Source organism: Macrotis lagotis, chromosome 5 (genome assembly GCF_037893015.1).
Source record: "Macrotis lagotis isolate mMagLag1 chromosome 5, bilby.v1.9.chrom.fasta, whole genome shotgun sequence".
Taxonomy (NCBI): domain Eukaryota; kingdom Metazoa; phylum Chordata; class Mammalia; order Peramelemorphia; family Peramelidae; genus Macrotis; species Macrotis lagotis.
Window position 1 is genome coordinate 95,559,750 of NC_133662.1, and position 25,097 is coordinate 95,584,846.

The window sequence follows — 25,097 nt, forward strand, 5'->3', positions numbered from 1 at the left end:
TTTCAATTTCCATGTGATTCAATAACTTCTCTTCTTCATTGAGGATTGTTAAGAGTGTATAGGTTTAAATTCCCAACATATCTGTAAGCTTATTCTAGAACTGCTAGAGAGAGGCAATCTAAACTCCTAAAGAACCTTCTTTTCTCCTCATTGATATTTATCAAGGTAAGGCATTTTTAAAAAAAAAATATGTATTTATTTATTTATTTGGAATTTTACAATTTTTCCCCTTAATCTTGCATCTCTCCCCCCCCACCCCAAAGAAGACAGTCTATTACTCTTTACATTGTTTCCATGGTATGTACTTTGATCTAAGTTGAATGTGATGAGAGAGAAATCATATTCTTAAGGAAAAAAATAAAATATATGAGATAACAAAATTATATCATAACAAAACTTTTTTTAAAAAAATGAAAGAAAACAGTCTTTGGTCTTTGTTCAAACTCCACAATTCTTTCTCTGAATACAGATGATATTCTCCATCGTAGATACACCCAAAATTGTGTCTGATTGTTGCACTGCTGGAATGAGCAAGTCCATCAAGGTTGATCATCAACCCCTGTTGGTTTTATGGTATACAACATGCTTTTGGTTCTGCTCATCTTGCTCAGCATCAATTCATGCAAATCCTTCTATCCCTCCTGGTTTTCATTAGAACAACTGTTCCATCCATACATAAACCACAGTTTATTAAGCCATTCCCCAACTGATGGACATTCACTCAATTTCCAATTATTTGACACCACAAACAGGGCTTCTATGAATATTTTGGTACAAGTGATATTTTTACCCTTTTTCATAATCCCTTCATGGTATAAACCCTGTAGTATTGCTGGAACAAAGGGTATGCACATTTTTGTTGCCCTCTGGGTGCAATTCCAAATTGCTCTCCAGAAAGGGTGAATTAGTTCACAGCTCCACCAACAAAGTATTAGTGTCCCAGATTTCCCACATCCCTTCCAGCATTGATCATTGTCCTTTCTGGTCATACTGGCCAGTCTGAGAGGTGTGAGGTGGTCCTTAAGTGATATTTTAATTTGCATTTCTCTAATAAGTGGTGATATAGAGCAATTTTTCATATGACGATGGATTGCTTTGATTTCCTCATCTGTAAATTGTGTTTGCATATCCATTGACCACTTGTCAATTGGGGAATGTCTTAGGTTTTTTTTTTTAATTTGACTCATTTCTCAGTATATTTTAGAAATGAGTCCTTTATTAGAAGTACTAGTTGTAAAAATTGTCTCCCAATTTACTACATTTCTTTTGATCTTAATTACAGTGGTTTTGTCTGTGCAAAAGCCTTTTAATTTAATTAATGGAAATTATCTAGTTTGTTTTTAATGATGTTCTCTATCTCTTCCTTGGTCATAGAATGCTTCCCTTTCCATAGATCTGACAGGTAAACTAGTCCTTGATCTTCTAGTTTGCTTATAACATTGTTTTTTATGCCTAAATCCTGCACCCATTTTGATCTTGTTTTGGTATAGGGTGTGAAGTGTTGTTCTAATCCAAGTTTCTGCCATACTAATTTCCAATTTTCCCAACAGTTTTTATTGAAGATAGAGTTTTTATCCCAATAGTTGAACTCTTTGGGTTTATCAAACAGCAGATTACAATAATCATTTCCTGCTATTGCAACTAGTCTATTCCACTGATCCACCACTTTATTTCTTAGCTAATACCAGACAGTCTTGATGACCGATGCTTTATGATATAATTTTAGATCTGGTATGGCTAAGCCACCTTCTTCTGCACTTTTTTCCTTTAAATCCCTGGAAATTTTCAAGTTTTTATTTCTCCATATGAATTTACTTATGATTTTTTCTAACTCATTAAAGTAATGTTTTAGAATTTTGATTGGTAGGTCATGAAACAAGTAGTTTAGTTTTGGTAGAATTGTCATTTTTTATTATATTTGCTCAGCCTATCCATGAGCAGTTGATATTTGGGCAGTTATTTAAATCTGGATTTATTTGTGTGAGACGTGTTTTGCAATTGTTTTCAAAAAAGTGTCTGAGTCTGCCTTGGCAGGTATGCTCCCAAGTATTTTATATTGTCTGAAGATAATTTGAATGGAATTTCTCTTTCTAGCTCTTTCTGCTGCATCTTGCTAGTCATATATAGAAATGTTGAGGATTTATATGGGTTTATTTTATATCCTGCAACTTCGCTAAAGTAAGTAATTATTTCTAGTAGTTTTTTAGATGATTTCTTGGGATTCTCTATCATGTCATCTGCAAAGAGTGAGAATTTCCTTCCCAATTCTAATTCATTTGATTTCTTTTTCTTCTCTTACTGCAAAAGCTAACATTTCTAATACAATATCGAATAGTAGTGGTGATAATGGGCATCCTTGTTTCATCCCTGATCTTATTGGGAATGCCTCTAGCCTATTACCATTGTATATAATGCTTGTTGATGGTTTCAGATAGATACTGCTAATTATTCTAAGGAACAGTCCAATTATTTCTACACTCTCTAGTGTTTTTAGTAGGAAATGGGTGCTGTATTTTGTCAAAAGCTTTTCCAGAATCTATTGATATGATCATATAATTTCTGATAGGTTTGTTGTTGATATGGTTGATTATACTAACAGTTTTCCTAATAGTGAACCAACCCTGCACTCCTGGGATAAATCCTACTTGGTCATAATGTATTATCCTAGTGATACTTGTTGTAATCATTTGGCTAAGATTTTATTTAAGATTTTTTGCATCTATATTCATCAGGGAAATAGGTCTATAATTTTCTTTCTCTGTTTTAACTTTTCCTGGTTTAGGTATCAGCACCATAATGGTTTCATAGAAAGAGTTAGGCAGAGTTCCATCTTTACCTATTTTTCCAGAGTTTTGTACAGAATTGGAACCAATTGTTCCTTAAATCTTTGATAGAATTCACTAGTAAATCCATCTGGCCCTGGAGATGTTTTCTTAGGGAGTTCAATAATGGCTTGTTGAATTCCTTTTTCTGAGATAAGGTTATTTAGATATTTAATTTCCTCTTCACGTAGCCTGGGAAACTTACATTTTTGTAAATATTTGTCAATTTCACTGAGATTATCAAATTTATTGGCATAGAGTTAGGCAAAATAATTCTGAATTATTACTTTAATTTCCTCCTCTTTGGTGGTGAGTTTACCTTTTCATTTATGATAATAGCAATTTGGTTTTCTTCTTCCTTTTTTTAATAAAATTAACATGAGTTTTATCCATTGTATTTTTTCATAAAACCAATTCTTGCTTTTATTTATTAGTTCAGTGGTTATCTTTCTTTCAATTTTATTAATTTCTCCTTTAATGTTTAGAATTTCTAGTTTGATATTTAATTAGGATTTTTAATTTGTTCTTCCTCTAATTTTTTAGTTTCATGTTTAGTTCATTGATTTACTTAGTCTCTAATTTATTTATATAAACATTTAAAGTTCTAATGCATCCCTGATAACTGCCTTGGCTGTATCCCATAAATTTTAGTATGTTGCTTCATTATTGTCATTATCTAGGATGAATTAATAAATTCTTTCTATAATTTGTTGTTTAATCAACTCATTATTTAAATGAGATTATTTAGTTTCCAATTAATTTTGGGTCTATCTCTCCATCATCCAATAGTGCATGTGATTTTTATTGCATTATGATCTGAGAAAGATGTGTTCACTATTTCTGCCTTTCTGCAATTGACTATTACGTATTTATGCCCTAGTACATGGTCAAATTTTGTGTAAGTGCCATGTTCTACAGGAAAAAAGTACATTCCTTTCTCCCCCCATTCAATTTCCTCCAAAAGTCTATCATGCCTAGATTTTCTAAAAAATTACTTACCTCCTTAACTTCCTTCTTGTTTATTTTTGGTTATATTTATCTAAATCCAAAAGCAGGAGGTTGAGGTCTCTCAACCAGTAGCATTTTGCTGTCTATGTCTTCCTGTAACTCCTTCAACTTCTCCTCTAAGGCTTTGAATGCTGTACCTTTGGGTGCATACATATTTATTGTTGACATTATTTTATTGTCCGTGGTACCTTTTAGAAGAATATAGTTTCCTTTCTTATCTCTTTTAATGCTATCTATTTTTTCAGCTAAGATAAGGATTGCTACCCTTGCTTTTTTTCACTTCAGCTGAAGCACAATAAATTTTGCTCCAACCTTTTGCCTTTACTCTATATGTATCTCTCTGCTTCAAATGAGTTTCTTGTAAGCAGCATATTGTAGGATTCTGGTTTTTAATCCACTCTGCTCTTCACTTCCATTTTAAGGAAGAGTTCATCCCATTCACATTCAAAGTTATAATTACTAACTCTTTATTGCCCCTCATGCTATCTTCCCTGTTTGTATTTTCCACCTTTTTTCACTTTATCCACATTCCCCACTATCCCCATATTCCCTCCTTCCTTCTTCCCCTATATTGCAACAGATTCTTTGTACCTCTTAATGTAATGAGATTCAATCTCCTCCCTCCTCCTGTCTCCTTACTGTCCCCCTTTATAAGGAGATATTGTTTTTAAATCATTTTATCTGACTCACAGAAAAGTCATGACTGTCCATCACTTCTGGCAAAGTATATTCTCTCTAAAAGAGTTACAATTCTTGAGAGTTATTAGAGTCTTTCTCCCAAGTAGTGATATAGCCAGTTTCATCTTATTGGATAGCAGTTTGTTTTTCTTTACCCCCTTTTTAAAAACCGTTTTCATGTGTCTCTTGGGTCTCCTGTTTGAAGTCCAAATTTTCTATCAAGCTCTGGTCTTTTCATAAGGAAAAGTTGGGTGTCTCCTCTTTCATTAAATGTCCATCTTTTGCCCTGGAAGCAAAGGTTCAGTTTTCCCAGATAATGAATTCTTGGCTGCATTTCAAGCTCCCTTGCTTTTTGGAATATCGTATTCCAGACCCTTCACTCCCTTAATGTTGATGCAGCCAGGTCTTTTCTAATCCTTGCTGTGGCTCCTTGGTATCTAAATTGTTTCTTTCTGACTGCTTTGCAGGATTTTCTCTTTTATCTGATAGTTCTGGAATTTGACCACAGTATTCCTTGATGTTTTCATTTTGAGATCCCTTCCTGGAAGGGACTAATGTATTATTATTGCCCTCTGGTTCTATGATGTCAGGGCAATTTTCCATCACTAAATCTTATAATATTAAGTCCAGGCTTTTTTTTCTCTTCACTATTTTCAGGAAGCCAAATTATTCTTAGTTTTTCTCTTCTTGTTCTATTCTTGAGGTCAGTGGTTTTGTCATTGAGATATTTTGCATTTTCTTCTATTTTTTGGATTTTTGGTTTTGTTTAACAGATTCTTGTTGTCTCACGAAGTCATTAATTTCCACAGACTCCATTCTTTATTTTAGAGGAGAATTTTCTTCATTTACCTTTTGCAACTCTTTTTCCAGTTGGTCAGTTCTATTTTTGAAAGAGTTTTCTATTTGACCAATTGAGGTTTTGAGAGAATTTTTTTTTGCATTTGTCCAATTGTATTTTCTAATGATTTGTTTTCTTGTTGCAAGGTGTTAATCTTCTCTTGGGTTTCTTTTCCCAAATTTTCCAATTGATTCTTAAATTCTTTCCTGATTTCTTCAAGGAAGTCTTTCTGTGCTGGAGATCAAATCATATTATCCTCAGATGCTCTATATCTCTGAGTTATGATCTTTACATTTTAGGAATTTTTCTATGGATCCTCCTTTCACCGGCCTTTCTTCATTTCCCTAAGATCTTGTGTTGGGGGTGGGGCTGGTTCACAGAGTTTTGATGTTTGGATCCCTAGAGGCTTTACTCACTAATTTTAATAACACCATGTGGGCTGGCCAGTAGGAGCTGATTGCTTTCTCTGGAGTGTCTGGGACCTTAATTTGAGACCCATTCCCTTGGCCAGGAGAGTGTGGGTGAAGCTGCTGGATACTTTTATCTTTGAATAATGGTGGGCTATTCCCTGGGGCAAAGTAATTACTCTCCCTGTTCACAACTGAGGGAGCTCTGCTGCCCATGCCTGAGCCTGGGTTGTGGGATGGGGGGCTCTTACTCTGTTTGTTCTGGAAAGAGGGTTCAGCTGAAATGAATGTAAAGTCTGAGGTCTTTCAGACCAGAGGAGCTCAGCAGATACATGTCTGCAACTCTCCTTGCTGGAACTCATTCTCTGGTCCTACCATTAAGCCCCAGACCATCAGTCCCACAGCCAACACCTCTGTGCCCGAGTTGGCTCCTGGACCATGGCCCCCACAGTCAAAGCCTCCATGACTGATCCTAAGCTAGACTGGCTCTCACCCCCTCCTAGTAGGTCCTCTGCTCTCTGCCTCCAAGATCTCAAAGACAAACCTTGAGTTAGATGTTCTCCTAGCTTCTTTTTCTGGGTTTTGTCGATCAAATTTCTGTTAAGAGGTTTGTTTCATATTGTATATGAGGGAAGATCAGGAGTCCTTAACACAGTGCCTGTCTTCTCTCCACCATCTTGGTCAAAAGAACAGTAAGGCAATTTTTAAATGGTGTATTAAACCCATGCAAGAATTATGGGAGGAGGCAGCTATGTGGATAGAGCACCAGCCCTGGAGTCAGGAGTACCTGAGTTCAAATCCAGCCTCAGACACTTAATAATTACCTAGCTGTGTGGCCTTGGGCAAGCCACTTAACCCCATTTGCCTAAAAAAAATTTTTAAAAAAGGAATTAGAGGGGTCTCTTTTTGGAAAGAAACATAGAATTCTTTTCTCCCAATCTCCTTGTTTTTCTCAGGAGAGAGAAATCCCAGAGAAATAAAATGACTTGGCAGAGACAAGATGGTGGTATGAGGACAGGATTTCCCAGAAGCTCTCTTCTAAAATATTCCAGAACCCTTAAAATTATGATTCTAACTAAATTTTAGAGAGGCAGAACACATAGAATGACCCAATGAAACAATTCTCCTGTCCAAGGTAACTTGATGTTTGATGGGAAGGTTCTGTTCCACAAGGTTCAGAAGGCAAGGCAGCATGCAGCCAGGGTCATGCTGCACATGAGTAAATGAGCTCTAGTCTTATAGGAGCAGCCTGTGGGGTATGTGAGTCCCTGGGGAAACTGACATGTGATTGTAGAAGTGGTATTCAGACTTCTCAACCCAGAGATTATTATTATTTGCATGATCAATGGAAAAGACTCTGATAGAGTGAATGCAGAGCCCAGGCCAGCCCTAAGTGCAGCCAAGGCCCTCAGTGCTGCCCCTGTCTGGCAAATGGAAGCTGGTCTGTGGAGCCACCCAGCAGCTGCTTCCAGAGTGCTCAGTCCACAGAAGGTAAGGGGGTGGGAGGAGATCCACTATCTCCGGGGTCATTGTCTAGGCCTCCCATTGCCAAAATGCAGGGACCCTCCTCACAGATTTGGGGCAGAAGGAAATGCTTGTGGTCATTCACAGACTGGAGCACAGATCAAGGGAGCAGTCAGATCTCATAAGACCTTGAAGAAACTGAGGTCCTTGCTGACGTATCCCAGGTGCTTGGGAAGCACCTGAAAGCCCGGATACATGGAGAAATGAGTATAAAAAAAAAGAATCTGACTATAGATAATTACTTTGTCCCATGGAGGATCAAAACACACACTTAGAAGATGACAAAGTCCAAGCCTCTTCATCCAAAAGCTACAAGAAAAATAGGAGTTGGGCTCAGGTTATGGAAGAAATCAAAAAATATTTTGCAAATCAAGAAAGGAGGTAGAGGAAAAATTGGGAAGAGAAATGAGAACAATGCAGGAAGAACATGAAAATCAAGTCAGCAGCTTGGTCAAGGAGATACAAAAAAAATGTCAAAGTAAACAATATGTTAAAAACTAGTTTAGGTCAAATGGAAAAAGCAGTCCAAAAAATTAATGAGGAGAAGAAGGCCTTAAAAAGCAGGATTGGCCAAATGGAAAGGAGATAAGAAGGAAAAAACTCCTTAAAATGTAGAATGGAGCAAAAGTAATTTGATGACTTTGTGAGAAATCAATAAATAGTAAAACAATAATAAAATAATGAAAAACTAGAGGGAAATGTGAAATATCTCACTGGAAAAACAACTGACATGGAAAACAGATCCAGAAGAGACAATTTAAAAATTATTGGGCTACCCTAAAATCATGATCAGGAAAAGAACCTTGACTACATTTTCAAAAAATTTCTACAGGAAAATTTCCCTGATTTGCTAGAAACAGAGGATACAATTGCAATTGAGGGAATCCACTGAATACCTCTTTAAAGAAGTTCCAAAATAAAAACTTATAGGAATATTATAGCTAATTTCCACAAGTCAAGGAGAAAATATTACAAGCAACCAGAAATAAACAATTCAAATACTGTGGTACTGCTGTCAGGATTACACAGAATTTAGCTATGTCTACATTATGGGCTTGTAAGGAATAGAATATCATATTCCAGTAGGCAGAAGAATTTGGAATGCAACCAAGAATCAACTATCCAGAAAAACTGAACATCCTCTTCCAGGAGAAAAGATGGACATCCAATGAAATAGGGGGAATTTGAAATTTTCCTGTTGAAATGACCAGAGCTGAACAGAAAACTTGGTCTTCAAGTATAGGACTCAGGTAGACAGAAGGGTATAGGGTAGATGGAAGGTAAATTATGAGAAATGTAATGATGTGGAATTGCTTGTATTCCTACATGGGAAGATGATACTAATAACTCATATGAAACATCTCAATTAATAGAACATTTAGGAGGAGCATATTTAGACTAGGCACAGGAGGGAGCTGAATATGAAGGTATAATAGATTAAAAAGATGAAGTCAATGGGAAAGGGTTGTACTGTGAGAAAGGGAAAGAAGAGTAAGAATGGGCTAAGATATTTCACATGAAAGAGTCATGAAATACCTTTTGCAATGGAGTGGAAGGGAGGAAGGTGAGTGAACCTTCATTCTCATCAGCAATAGCTCAGAGAGGAAACAACACACATACATTTAACAGGGTATAGAAATCTCTTATCCTAGAGATGAAGGGGATGGGAGAAAGGGAATGGGGGATGAGAGATGGGATGCATTTTTCTTTGTTTTTTGCAGGGTAATGGGATTGGGTGGTCTGTTTAGAACCACATAGTTGGGTAGTTGTTGGGTGTCTAGGGTGGGATTTAGTACTCCTGGCTCCAGGACAAGTGTTCTGTCCACTGTACCATTCTGCTGCTCCATAACACACTTCTGAGTAGGGACAAAATGAAAGGAGAGAGAAAATAGAATAAATGAGAGTGGGGAGGAAAGGATGCAAAGAAATACAATCAGCAATAGCAATGGTGGAAAAAATATGGAAGCAATTTCTTTGATGGACCTATGATAAAGAATGTGATCTACTCCAGAGACAGAACTGATGTATCTGAACACAGACTGAAGTACACTTTTTCTTTTCCTTTGTTCACTTTATTTTTCATGAGGTTTTTCTTTGTGGAGGAAAGGGGGATTATGCTTATTCTTTATTTTTTTAGGTTTTTGCAAGGCAAATGGGGTTAAGTGGCTTACCCAAGGCCACACAGCTAGGTAATTATTAAGTGTCTAAGGCTGAATTTGAACTCGGGTACTCCTGATTCCAGGGCTACTGCACCACCTAACCACCCCAATTATGCTTATTCTTATAAGACTATTTTAGCAATGTGCAAAAAATGTAAAAATTAAAAATTCTGAAATTAAAAATTAGAAAAGCAATAAAATTTTTTATCCTAGATCATAGTGTCAGAGATAGTGTCAGAGATAGTATGTAAACTCAGATATTTTTATTCCAAATCTAGCAGTCTTTCTACTATTTTACATACATAAAGTCCCTAATCTATCTATATAATTTGGAAACTGGTAACCATCATTCCAAAGAGGAAGAAGCTTTTTAGGAAGGAAAATTTAACCACTTAGCACCTTTCAGTGTGATCTCTCTTATTCGGGGAGTATTTACCACAGTTTCTGGCACTGACATAGGCTGAAAAGTGATGGAAGCAATAAGGTAGGAGAAATACTGAATAGCATTAATTATCCCCAATTTATCATATGTATATTTATGCATACAAAATACTCATGTATGTCAGTCAATGAGTCATGTCCAATTCTTGGTTACCTCCATGGACCACAGAACACCAGGTCCTTCCATTCTCCGCTATCTCTTGAGGTCTGTCCAAATTCATGTTACTTATTTCCCATACTATCTATACATTTATCCATAATAATAATTGTTTGTTTATAGTTCTTTAAATGTTGACTCCTCTATTATATGATGAGCTCTTTTAGAACAGAGTCCGTTATCTTTCTTTCTTTCTTTCTTTCTTTCTTTCTTTCTTTCTTTCTTTCTTTCTTTCTTTCTTTCTTTCTTTCTTTCTTTCTTTCTTTCCCCCACATCCCTCAGCACTTGGCATAGGGCCTCACATAGTACGTGCTTAATAATTATTGTTGACTTGTTTAGGCAGCTTTGGTAGTATTCAAGTTTGTAAACTCATGGGATCAAAGATTTAAGTCTGTCAGAATTCATCTAATCCCATACTAACTCCTTTTGAAAGATAACAGAGTATCAGTCATAGCCACAACAAATCCCAATCTTCTGATTCTAAGTTCCATACTTTCTATTATCCTACCAAAATTCCTATTAGAGTGTTAGAGTATGACTAGGCATACTTGGTCCCTCTGGTGGTGGAACTCGCCATTAGAAATAATAATGTTTTATTTATTGCTTCCAATGGAACAAAAGGAGCAGGCTTCTGTCCAGACTCAGCAACATTATCTGCTTGGGTGCTTAGGCCAGTCCTCCTAAGTAGCAAGTTATTACTATCTCTTATACTTAGTATAATTATTAATTTATCATTTATTACTATTACCTCTTCAAAACAATATCATATGTATATATGTATATACATGCATACATATAATGGAAATTTTCTCCTACTCCTTTCTTTAACTATTATCTTAGCCAGAAATCAGAGGTACAGGTTAAAAAGAACTCCAGAAAGTATCTAGCATCCTTATGTTTACATTTTACTTTGTTGTCTATCACATGCTCTGATGGATCATCTGTTTTTAATTGTTTAATGAGTATATCTTTATTTCTTTGGATCTAAAAGCAGAGGAAAAGGGGGAGTTATGTTGAAATTGTCAAAGGTTAAAGAATAAAATTTCTCTAAAACAATTCCTTAATCTAAGTTTTATTTGCTTCCATCTTCCTTGTAGGAGGTGAAGTGTGTAAACTGTAAGTGAATATAACATTTCATTCATATATATATATATATATATATATATATATATATGTATATATATTTTGTATATATATGTATGTATATATAATAATGTAATTATATGTTTGTAGGCATAATTTGATAAGTAACTAGTTTCAAATTGAACCTTATCTTCCCTACCAGCAGCTTCCATGTTTCTCTACTTCTGCCTTTCCCAGTTTTGCAACCATGACTCAGCATCTATCTCATTCTGGAAATTCCATCAGCATTTGGACCCTCCTCTTCATAGAGTATTCAGAATTCTCTGTGATGTTTTACCCTGGAATGTTACTCTGACACTGACCCAATCCCTTCATCAGTTCTTTCTGAGGCCTTCATTTTGGGGAAAGTCCTGGTTAGGCAACCATTATTCTCCAGACTGAATCTGACTGGGTTTTTCCCTGACACCCCTTCCACTCTTTTCAATATTGTGTTCCCTATTCAAATGCAAAATCCTTGAGGGGAGGAATTTATTTTAACTTATTTTTGTATCCCAAGACCCTTAATAAATGCTTGTTGCTTTGCTCATTGTCTTTTAAGGATTATAGGGTTGTTGTTGTTGTTGTTGTTGTTTGTCCTTCCTGCTTGAAGAGGATCATGATATTAGGGAGGTGATGCCATGACAAGCAAGTTAACTAGATTTGCTTTGCAAATCATGAGTCTCACTTTCTCCTCTGGGTTTAGAGACCAGATATGGATCAGGATGACTGGAGATGACCCTGAATGAAGGGAGATACCTGAATCTTTTTAAACTAGGATATTGAACAGCTCTCAGTTTGTCTGAGGCAATGACTATTCAGTTATCAAAGTTAGGTAAGAAAAGAATGGGGTAGATTGGACTCTTTAACCTAGTCAAAAAAAGAATCCAATCTGGGAGGGGAAGACCCTCAGGGTTTCTGGCAGGACTTGCTCTGGGACATATCAGGACTTTTGGAGGCCAGCTGGTCTATAGATTCCTCTCATTTTACAGAGGCAGAAATTGAAGACCAAAGAATTTAATGGGTTTACTCAGGGTCACATAGGCAGTAAATATCAATGCCAGAACTCAAACACAGGCCTGAGTTGATGCATTCTATATCCTGTGAGTCTCCACAAAGCACACAAAGCACCATGTTTGACTTTTCTTTTAAAAAATGTATTTTACATTATCCATTGAAAATTAAAATTCAACTGCTATAAGTTAGGTCCCTATGAGGGTATCAGGAATGCAGGAATAAATGCCAAAATCTCATCAAATCAAAATGTACTTACATATATATGGCATAGAGACTCACGTAGATAGATTCTCATCTCTGAAACAAGAGCAATTTTAGCTCCCATATTTATCCTACAAGGTTATTACAAGCTTCCGAATTAAACCTATAAGTAACGGAAAAAATGTGAAGTTGAATCCATTTACAAATCACTACATTATCATTTTTGGTAAGAAGATTATATGTTGGTAATGGAACTGGATAACTCACAGATTATCTGATTAGCAAAAGAAGACTCTCTGAAGAAATGGACTGTTAATTATTAAGAAAAATTAGTATCATATTAATTTATATAGATTTAAAGTAGACAATTCCTTTGTGGGTAAGAAAGGAAATTATTCCTTATGAGGGAAATGTCATATGCAAAGGTGTTATTTCAAAGATTTTGCTATTTCAAAGACAGAAGCAGTTATATAGTACGGTAGATAAAGCATTGAATATGAAATCAGAAAGACCAAATTTAAATCTGACTTCAAATAAGTACTAGTTGGATAATCCTTGTTGAGTCACTTAATAGTTGTGTGCCTCAGTTTCCTCATCTGTAAAATAATATCTATTTCCTAGGGCTTTTGTGAGGATAAAATAAGTTAATATTTGATAAGCTGTTGGCAAATCTTAAAGCATTATATAAATGCTAGTTATTATTAGTTGTATGTAAGAAATACTATTGCTGAACAATATCATTGGAACCTTGATTCAGTTTTTACGTGAACTTTTTAAGGGACTGAGAAAAGATACCCTAGCTTAATCTTCTATTTATCTAATAGCTACAAGTTGCAAAAAATACGATCAGGTGAGAAAATATCCAATGGAGTCATGCTGAGCATGCATGTTAATTAAATAAGCTTAATGATAACAAGATAATTTCTTTCTCTGCAAATAGTTTTGATGGGAACATTAAAGATTTGAAACCGAAGTCTGAGCTGCTCTGTACTTTACCAGTCTTACAGATCTGTCCAGCACTAGGCTCAGTGAGAATAAAATAATTAGACCCCCTGCTTCCTGCATTCTACATGGAGAAAGAAATGAAGGTACTTTCTCTCTCTCTCTCTCTCTCTCTCTCTCTCTCTCTCTCTCTCTCTCTCTCTCTCTCTCTCTCTCTCTCCCCCCTCCCTCCCCCTCCTTCACTCCTCCACTTCATTTGTCCCTCTCCTCCTCCTCCTCCTCCTCCTGAAACTTTTGGAAGTCTAGGAGGATGTCTAGAACTCTACTGTGGGCCCTACATTTCCAAAAGTTTCACTTTAACTATATCCTCTATCAAAATGAAAGCTTAAATGCAGACTTAAAGTGACTAATAATTTGAGTTAGTTGGTCTGTAGTATGTCAAATTTAGTGTTCATGATAGCACACTGGGCCTCACAATATCTCAGGGTCTTTGTCCAATCTAGTCCAGAATAAAATCTGTCTAAGATGCATTTATCCCCGTTATCTCTCAGATTTCAATTATTGCTTCTATGAAGCTTCTGGAAAGCTTCTATTGAAAGAGGGAAAGAACCTGCTGTGGAATTAGAAGAAGGGGAATTCTGTATTTATTCATTTCCTTATTCATTCATTTATGATTTTAATTTAGAAAATATTTATCTACTGGCAAAGAATTGGGAATGTGCATCAGTTAGGGAATGGTTGAATAAATTATGGTATATGAAAGTAAGAGAAGAATTTTCACAGATTTCAGAGGTTAAAGTTCACAGATATAAGCCTATATATACATCTAAATAAGTTGAATTATTACTGGATAGATAGATAAATCTATTCATACAGTTCTTAAGTATTTCAACAGCTCCAGAACTATATCACCCATCTTCACCTATTTTCACCTCTAAATCATTAGGAATAAAATTAAAACTCATTATTTCCTTTTACAGTTTGCCCATGCAAACTAAATTCCCTTTTTCTATTGATATCATATTATCAGTTGTGAAATTATGTGATTTTATTTTTTGATTTTGCAAGGCAATGGGGGTTAAGTGGCTTGCCCAAGATCACACAGCTAGGTCACTATTAAGTGTCTGAGATCAGATTTGAACTTAGGTCCTCCTGACTCCAGGGCCAGTGCTCTATTCACTGCACCACCTACTACCCTGAGATTATGAGATATATCTATGATAGCAGATCTGTTGTGAATATCAAACTAGATAATATATATGTGTATCCTCATATTTGTGTATTTATAAATAAAAGATTTTGGGAAGTTTAAAATACTATATAAATGTTATGAATACAATGAAACATCATTGTCTTCATTAACATCATCATCACCACCATTTTTCTTCTATTTATTCAAGCTCAACATTCCAATGCTGTTTCATTGTCCCTTACATCTTTCCCTCCAAATCATTTACCAAATTCTATCAAAACAATTTCCACAATTTCTTTCATGTTCATCTTTTCCTATTCACTCACATTTCTGCTACACTAGTTAAGGTTTTTATCTGCTGTCACTTGTGCTATTGACTAGCTTCCTAACTGGTTGTCCTGACTCCAAACACACCCTTCATCAAGTTACTGTCAAAAATATCGTTTAGTAACTCCCAAGTGCATATAGAATAAAATTCAAAGCCTTCAGTCTAATATTTAAAGGCCTATACAGTCTAACTTCAACCTAGCTTTATACTAGCATTCTTCACATTTACTATATTCCAGCAAAGTTAACTAACTGTTCCCCTAGATCCTTCTAAATTTCCACAGCTCTAGTCATTTGAACAGGCTGTCCATGACTGGAATAGAATCTTGCCTTTTTTTAAGCTATGAAAAATCCTTCTCTTACTTTTATATACCATAATTTATCCATTCATTCCCCAACTGATACACACCCCTTTTAATTTTCAGTTCTTTGTCACTAGAAAAATTGCTTCTAAATTAAAACAAACACATAAACCTTCTAATTCTTTAAATGCCATATAAGATTCTATCACTTTTTGAATCCTTTATCACCCCCTCCCCAAACTGAAAATAATAATTCCCTTCTGAATGTTTTCTAGAGTTTTTGGTTTTTGTTTTTATCTGAGCCTCTCTTTTACTTCTATTACTTTCCCTCTGTATTTTAACCATGTGCATATTGTATTATTTGCAATTGGATGGTAATCTTCTTATTTTTCACCTTTGTTTTCCTAGCACATAGTACAGCTCCTTCTACACAGTAGGCACTTAATTAATGTTGGTTGCATCAATGTGACTTTCTTAGGAAGTATAGATCATGCTGTGAGGTAATATGATCTTTGTCTATTTTATGGAGTTTGTTGGAGTTCATGACTTTTCCATATCTCCTGGGGTTTTAGAGAATCATCATGCATGAAAGAATAGTCTGTGAATCCCACCGAAATGACATTTTAATTCTCATTTCTTTGCCTTCCTCTCTGTACTGTACTCAAACCCATAAAAGAGAGATCTTCATCTCACCCATTTTTCGATCAGTTATAATCAGCAGGGAGTCATATGGCCCTGCTGATCAATTTTAGCAGCAGGGTTTCCCATTTCTGCATCCGTTTTCTCATCTGTCTTGTTCTCTCTCTCTCTCTCTCTGTATGTAGGTATGTATATATACACATACACACATGTGTTTGTGTGTGTGTGTGTGTGTGTGTGTGTGTGTGTGCATATTTGTCCGGTAGAGGTACAAGTTTGCAAAATGCATTCATCTTGGAAGAGCACAAAAATGTGATCCTTATTTTTATGAAAGAAGGGTGTCTTTTAGTACTCTTCAAAAGACAGAAAGATTTTTTTTTCTTTCTCCTGGGGTTAATGAGAGTGGGATTGGACTGACTAAGAGGAAGGGCCTGTTAGATTCAGCAGGAGTTCTGGGACTTGAAACTGCTATGGACTTAGGCCTATAAAGATAAGATTTTGTTGTAATGGTGATGGCAATTATTTGTTTTATTTGTCTGTGTGTGTGTGTGTGTAAATTTAAGATCAATCTGTCTTAAACTAAACTCATTTTCTTTCTCCTTAAAACTTTTCCTTTTCCTGACTTGTCTTTCTTTGTCAGTGGTTCCAAAATTCTTCCAATCATACATGTTGATAATCTCATTCAGTTTCAAGTTCCTCTTATCCCTTGGGGAAAAAAAATCCCATCCTCTTGACAGTTCTGTCTCTAAAATATCACTCAAATCTATTTCTTTCTTAATTGGCATACTGTCATCATCCTTATTCAGACCCTTATCTCTTCTAATCTGGATTCTTGCCCTAACCTTCAATTAGAGTAGTTTTCTCAACTCTAATATCTCTCTCTCTCTCTCTCTCTCTTTCAATTCATCCTTCATATAACTGCCAGATTAATAATCTTAATTCAAAAACTGACCCAATTGCACAAAAGTACATATTGCATGTAGGAAAAGAGTCTGTTCTCCATAGTCTTGGAGTTCAGACCCTCTAACTCACACCAAGTTAACTTTTGTATAAGGAAATGTCTGTGTGTGTGTGTGTGTGTGTGTGTGTGTGTGTGTGCGCGCGCATGTTTTAAATTTTTATTTTTTTACATCCTTTTAGAGAATTTTTATTTGAATTGTTAAAGTCATTGTGTATATTCTTTCATTTTTCTCTATTCCATATGTCTTTCTTGATTTCTCTATATCATTTACCATTTCTTGTTGCACATTAATAATTCTACTATATTAATATAACAATTCATTCAGCTATTTCACAATTAATTCCATAATAATTTACTATGATAAAATGCCATTATAAATATATATATGTATATATATATATATATATATATATATATATATATATATATATATATATATATATATAATCTCTCTATCTTTGACCCCTTTGGGGTATATGCCAAATATTATAATTGCTGGATCAGAAAACAGAAGTAATAGAATGATTAGACCAATTCAAAGCTTCACTAACAGTATATTTATAAATTTAATGTTTCATATTTCAGCTAACACTTATTGTTCCCATTCTTTTTTTAAATTAATTTTTATTAAAGATATTATGAGTTTTACAATTTCCCCCCCCTATCTTACTTCCCTCCCCCCCACCCCCTCACAGAAAGCAATTTGTCAGTCTTTACTTTGTTTCCATGTTGTACCTTGATCCAAATTGGGTGTGATGAGAGAGAAATCATATCCTTAAAAAAGAGAAGAGAAGTTTAAGAGGTAACAAGATCTGTTTTTTTCTAAATTAAAGGGAATAGTCCTTGAACTTTTTTCAAACTCCAAAGCTCCTTATCTGGATACAGATGGCACTCTCCTTTGCAGACAGCCCAAAATTGTTCCCGATTTTTGCACTGATGGAATGAGCGAGTCCTTCAAGGTTGAACATCACTCCCATGTTGGTGTTAGGGTGTACAGTGTTTTTCTGGTTCTGCTCATCTCACTCAGCATCAGTTCATGCAAATCTCTCCAGGCTTCCCTGAAATCCCGTCCCTCCTAGTTTCTAATAGAACAATAGTGTTCCACGACATACAAATGCCACAGTTTGCTAAGCCATTCCTCAATTGAAGGACATTTACTTGATTTCCAATTCTTTGCCACCACAAACAGGGCTGCTATAAATATTTTTGTACAAGTAATGTTTTTACCCTTTTTCATCATCTCTTCAGGGTATAGACTCAGTAGTAGTATTGCTGGGTCAAAGGGTATGCACATTTTTGTTGCCCTTTGGATGTAGTTCTAAATAGCTCTCCAGAAGGGTTGGATGAGTTTACAGCTCCACCAACAGTGTAATAGTGTCCCAGATTTCCCACAACCCTTCCAACAATGATCATTATCCTTCCTGGCTATATTGGCCAATCTGAGAGGTGTGAGGTGATACCTCAGAGAAGCTTTAATTTGCATTTCTCTAATAATTAATGATTTAGAGCATTTTTTCATATGGCTATGGATTGCTTTGATCTCCTCATCTGTAAATTGACTTTGCATATCCTTTGACCATTTGTCAATTGGGGAATGGCTTTTTGTTTTAAAAATATGACTCAGTTCTCTGAATATTTCAGAAATGAGTCCTTTGTCAGAATCATTAGTTGTAAAGATTGTTTCCCAATTTACTACATTTCTTTTGATCTTGGTTACATTGGTTTTATCTGTGCAAAAGCCTTTTAATTTAATGTAATCGAAATCATCTAATTGGTTTTTGGTGATATTCTCCAACTTTTCCTTGTTCCCATTCTTTTCATCATGAATTTTAGGAAGTATAAGTAAAAGTTTTAATTTGCATTTGTTCTTATTTTTACTGATTTGGAGCACATTTCCATTTGGTTATTATATTTTGTAATTCTTCTTTTGAAAATTTTTTGACCATTTTTTTAAAATCTACATTTTCATCTTATCAGTACATCTTCACCATTAGTTATTGATTAATGATTGTTAATGTAAATGATTTTTTCATTCAATATTTTTTCTTATTCCATATTCATTTATTTTTGTTAAAAATATCTTTATAAATTTACAGTCAAAACTGTTGAGTTTGTCCTTATAATCACTTCTATATCTTATTTAGTTAAGAATTGAGTTCCTAGTCAAATTTGTTATTGGAGGTAACTAATTCTGTCTTCTTTTTCCATTAAAAAAATAATGTAACCTTTTGCATTCAAGTAATGTATCCATTTTTTTAACTTCCCATATATGGTATAAGATGCTTGTCTTGACATAGTTTCTATCAAACCATTTTCCAATAATTATAAAGTAGAAATTCCTTCTCAGTAATTTATGTTCTTTGGTTTATCAGACAACATAATTACTTCTAGTGATTAACTTGGTTTATTCCACTGAACCATTTTTCTAAAACTACTATCAAGCAAGATTTTATGTATAGACTAACTTTTGAATTTTATGTCACAATATTACTGCTTATTTATTATACTATGCTGCAGTCAAAATACATTACTTATTGTCATCCAAATATGCTGCATCCTTTTATTGATGCCATTTCCTATCACTTGAATAATGCTATCCTACCTCCAAGATCTACTTTTGCTAAAACCTGCCAAACTTCAAATGCTTTAATTCCATTTCTTCCATAAAAATGTCCCTTATTCACCTGACTAGAAGTTCACTTTGTCATCTGATCTCACATTATTTTCTTTGTATTTCTCTTTGAAACATTTACAATGTTATATTTTATATCATAATTATTTGTGCATATGCTTTATCATCATTACTAAAGTTTAAGCTCTAGAGGGGCAAGGACCATGTCTTATTTTTCTTATTTCTCCCCCAAAGATATTTGCATATATAAAATATAGTAAGCACTTAATAAATGTTTACTGAATATTATTAAAGGGAGAACCATATCATCTCCCATGAGATTTATGCCACTGATTCCCAGATTCATATGTCCAGTCCAAATATTTCCCCTGTATCACCTGCTAAATATTTCAAACAGAATATTGTGCTAGCATTTGAAGCTCAGCATATCTAAAAGAGAGTTAATTGTCTTCTCTTAAAACACATCTTCCCCAGACTTACATTTTTCTATTGCAGGTACTTCAGTCTTTCCAGGTTTTTTAGGACTTCAGTGTCCTCAACTTATTGTCCAACATTCCATAAACCCTGTCAGTTGTCAAATTTTGCCATTTGTACCTTCCTTCTATTTACAAAGGTTCTACCTTAGTTCAGGTCTTCATAACTTACTCCATAGATTATTAAAATAGTCTCCTATTTAGTCTCCCTGAGTCAAATCTTTTTTTCTTCAGGCTATCCTCTACTTTGTTGGCAAAGTGAATGAAATGCTGATTTGACCATGTCACTCTACGACTCAATTAACTACAAAGGTTTCTAATTGTCTCGTTTTTTTTAGTGGTTTTTTTTGCAAGGCAATGGGGTTACATGACTTGCCCAATGCCACACAGCTAGGTAATTATTAAGTGTCTGAGGCCGGATTTGAACTCAAGTACTCCTGAATCCAGGGCCGGTACTCTATTCACTGTGCCACCTAGCTGCCCCATGAATTGTCTCTACAATAAAATATAGGATCCTTTATTTTACTTTGAAAATTGTTCATATAGTCTTGTCCCCAACCAATATTTCCAATCTTTTTTATATCACTTCCTTTCCCTCACTCTTAATCTAGAAAAGTTAATCTGTTCTCTCTTCCTCACATATAAATCCTTCCTCACTTCTAATTCATAAATTCTCTCTCTTCACTCAACACTCATCTGAAATACAACCTTCTTTTTTTTCCCTTTTTTAATTTTTAAAAAAATTCTCCAGGGCGGAGCCAAGATGGCAGAGTGAAAGCAGTATTTCCCAGGAACTCCTTCCCCCCCACAAACTCCAAAAGCCAACAAATTATGACTCTAGCCAAAATTTAGAGGGGGGGGGAAACACAGAAAGACTGAGTGATACATATTCCCAGTCCAAGATAGAGCTCAAAAAAAGACTTTAAAAAGCAATTAAGGGAAGTAGAGGAAAAATTGGGAGCAGAAATGAGAGTGATGCAGAAAAATCATGAAAACCAAAGCCCAAAGCAACAGCTTAGTGAAAGAAATACAAAAAAATCCTGAAGAAATAATATGTTAAAAATCAGTTCAGGCCTAATGGAAAAAAGCAAAGTAAAAGGCAAATGAGGAGAAGAATGCCTTAAAAAGCAGAATTGGCCAGCTGGAAAAGGAGATAAAAAAAGCTCTCTGAAGAAAATAACTCCTTCAAATGCAGAATGGAACTAAAGGAAGCCAATGACTTTGCAAGAAATCAGGAAGAAATAAAAACTCTTCCAAAAAAAGCCAAAAATTAGAAGAAAATGTGAAATATCTCATTGGAAAAACAACTGACCTCAAAAACAGATCTAGAAGGAAATAATTTAAAAATTATTGGGCTAAATGAAAGCCATGATCAGGAAAAAGAGACTAGACTTCAATTTTCAAGAAATAATACAGCAAAATTGCCCTGAGATCCTAGAAGCAGAGGGTAAAATTGAAATTGAGGGAATTCACCAATCACCTCTTGAAAGAGATCCCCCCCCCAAAAAAAAAACTTCCAGGAATATTATAGTCAAATTCCAAAACTCCCAAATCAAAGCTCCCAATAAAAGCTGCCACAAACAAACAATTCAACTACCAAAACTCTATAGTCAGGATTACACAGGATCTGGCAGCATCTACATTAAGGGCTCGTAGGGATTAGAATATGATATTCCAGAAGACAAAAGATCTTGGTTTACAACCATGAATCAACTACCCAGGAAAAAAATGAACATCCTCTTTCAAGGGGAAAAGATGGACTTTCAATGAAACAGGGGACTTTCAAACTTTCCTGTTGATACAACCAGAGCTGAACAGAAAGTTTGATCTCCAAGTACAGAACACTGGTGAACCATAGAGGGGTGGAAGATAAGGACTAATTCTGAGAAACTTAATAATATAGAATTGTTTGTATTCCTGCATGGGAAGAAGAGATTTATAACTAATATGAACTTTCTCATTTATAAGAGCTGTTAGAAGAAGCATATATAGACAGGACATAGGAAGGAGTAGAATGTAATAGTATAATATAGTAAAATGATGAAGTCAATGAGTGATAAAGAACTGGGAGGAAGGGAAAGGAGATGAAGAAGAAGCTAAGAAATTTCACATAAGTGTCAAGAAAAAGCTTTTTTCAATGGAGTGGAAAGGGGTAAGGCACAGGGGAATGAGTGAGCCTTCATTCTCATCAGAAATAGCTCAGAGAGGAAATAACATACACACTTAATAGGTTATAGAAATCTATCTTACCCTAGAGAAAAATGAGAAGAAAGGGATAAGATAAGGGGGAATGGGGGGAGGGAAGGGGGGAATAGGTAATAGAAAAGAGGGAAGTTTGTGGGAGAGGGTACTCAGATACAACACACTTTTGGACATGATGAAAGGAGAGAGAGAGAATAGAATGAATGCGAGTAGGGAGGAATAGAATGGAGGTACAGAGATGATTATAAACAAGGGTAGGGGTTTACCTTGCAAGGCTGAAAGAATGTACATGAATGCTAAAAATGACATTGGAACATCTGCATGGTTACAAAATGTCAGAGTTAACCTAAGACATTTCTAAAACTATGTCTAAAACATGTATCCCTGACTAATAGAATGAAATCTTGAAGAAGTTCTATTTGTAGATCTCTTTGACCAATAGAAATCTTCCTTGCTTGTATAGTTACATATTTGAATCACACAAAGTGTAGAACGGGATTCTTTGTTCAATATCTATCTGTAAGACAGATGAATTTTGTATGTTCTAAATGGGGGCTCTGCATTACAGTATATATTTTCCCAGGTATCATGTAGCAGTTATCGATCTTTGGCCTTTATCTAGGGAATCCTTAAAGGACTTTTTTTTTTAAATCAATGCCTAAGTTTAAAGACCCAAAGTTGTTTTCATTTTAGTAGTTTCAATAATCAGAAGACTGCACCACTTCCAGTAGAAATAGCTTAGTTCAGATTTCTTTGATGTCCTTGAAAGCCTCTACCATGGATCACCAACTAAGGGCCAAAGAAATGTATTTCTCTATTTGGTATTCTGCTGTCATTCAGGCCTATTTTAAATGTCCAGAAATGAATCTGGATTTTGTCTTTACATAGCAACTTACCAATGCATGTGTGTATACTCAGTGTACACATATCCAGTTTTCTTAATAAAGATGTAAAATTTAAAGTAAAAAAAAATTCCCCTTAATTACTGATAACCTCAAATTTCATTCTATTTCACCAGTTTATATTTATCCTCTTTACACTTACTTGCTTTGTATGTTTGTTTATTTGTGTGTGTACACACATGAGTAGGAATGGTTTCATTTTCTGTATTTGTATTCCCAGTACCTAATAGAGTGCTTAACACATAGCAGGAGTTTAATGAGTCCTTGTTTGACTAAATGATTGACTGAAAGTTAGTAATCTGAGTGAAACTTGTCAAATTTAAAAACTATTTCCAAAGTAATAAACAATTTACCTTGTGACTCAATTTCAAGACCAAATTCCAAAATAGTAAATGATGTAAAATATCATTTCATGGTACCCTTCAAAAGAGAAGACCCTATTTTGTTTATAGATTCCCAAAATTCCTTCTTGATCTTCCTTCTTTCTTTCTACCCTGCCTTTCCTTCCATTTTTCTTCCATTATTCTCTTTCTTCTCTTTCTTTTTCTTTCTCTTACATTTATAGGCAAAAACATTTCCACGTCAATATTTCCAGGAGTAATTAAATAATGCAAAGTAAGAAGACTTACTTTGCATTTAGTCTTCTGGCCTTGAAACAATGTCAGTAATCAGGCAATAATAAGGGTTCTTTCAGGTCATTCAAAGCATTAGCTGTCATGCTCTCCCCACCCCCACCTCCCAACAATGAGTTTTGTACCCGTTTTTTTCCCCTACCTATCTTTTACTCAGCAAGTAATGATTTGAGAGCTGTAGAAATCTTTACATTATCCCAGTAATGTGTCAATTAAGGAAGGCATTTTATCCAGATTACAAAGATTTGTCTGAGGTGGCCACCACTTTGTTAAGGCTGTTTTGTGGACATCTTCATAATTAATGGAAAAATCATTAGGAATTCAGTCTTTATTAACCCCTGTAGCTGCAGGGGCCCATTTCATCTTAATTGCATTCATTTGGCACTGGCAGTATTATACAGCATAATCACTAATAAATGATCTTTTAATTTGTACCAATCAACGGAGCTTGCTTTCATGCCAATATTCCTGTTTCTTTGATGTTGACCTGTCTTGATTTTTGATCATTTGGGCTTAAGATGATTTACTGGAAAATCAATATCAATACCAGAACTGCTTGTATTCATACATCTGTGGTTAGGTTCTATTTGGGTGTATTTTGATTGAAATAAGTAGTGCTTGATTACTCATTCAGGTTTTTCTTTTTTTAAGAATCCACACATAATCAGGTTGGGAAATCTGGTACTGTATTCTTATTCAGAGGAAAATAATTAGAAATTGTAGGAAAACTGAAGATTCTGGACTGCGGTAGGGGTAACACTTCAGATACCACTAATTAACCAACTTTGTCTGTAATCTCCTAAAGGCCTTCACCAATATAGTAGTAATATGCTATTACCCATTAGCAAGGCCAATGAGGGCTTTGGGTACACTTGTTAATAGGAAAATCCGAGACAGTTTCTCTCATTATCCCCCTGTCAGCACTGTCTCTGCTGTGTAAAATGGCCATCATTGTTCTGTTGGTCAGCTAACCAGAAACCCAGCTACTGTAAAGAAACATTCTGCAGCTAATTGAAAATGACTGAAATATCCCCTTATCATCCAGTCACCTCTCTTTATTCACAGAACAATGGAACACATATAGACTAGGTGGGGGAAAAAGAAAGTTCAGTCTATGACATTGAATTATTCCTGACTAATACAACTACAAAGAAGTCTTTGAAGATAATTCCAGAGGGGGAAAAAAATCCACTTATTTTTAAGGTAATAACATTAAAGCTTTGAGTTAGTTTAGAATACAATATTTGCTGTTCTGATTCATATTTTGTATTTATATTATTCTGTTCACTGGTGGATCTCAAAGCTTTTTACACAAAGGGGTCCTGATCCCTGTTATACAAATGAGGAAATAGCACAAAGAACTAAAGGTGAAGCAAAACTGCACAGAATGGGAGGCCTAAGAAAGAACAAAAATATAAAGTAGCTAGATTGGATTTCTAATGTTGTGCCATGTGCATGCACATGAAGAAACATATAATTTCTAAAATCAAATTTACCAAAAGGAAATATATTTGTGTGTCAC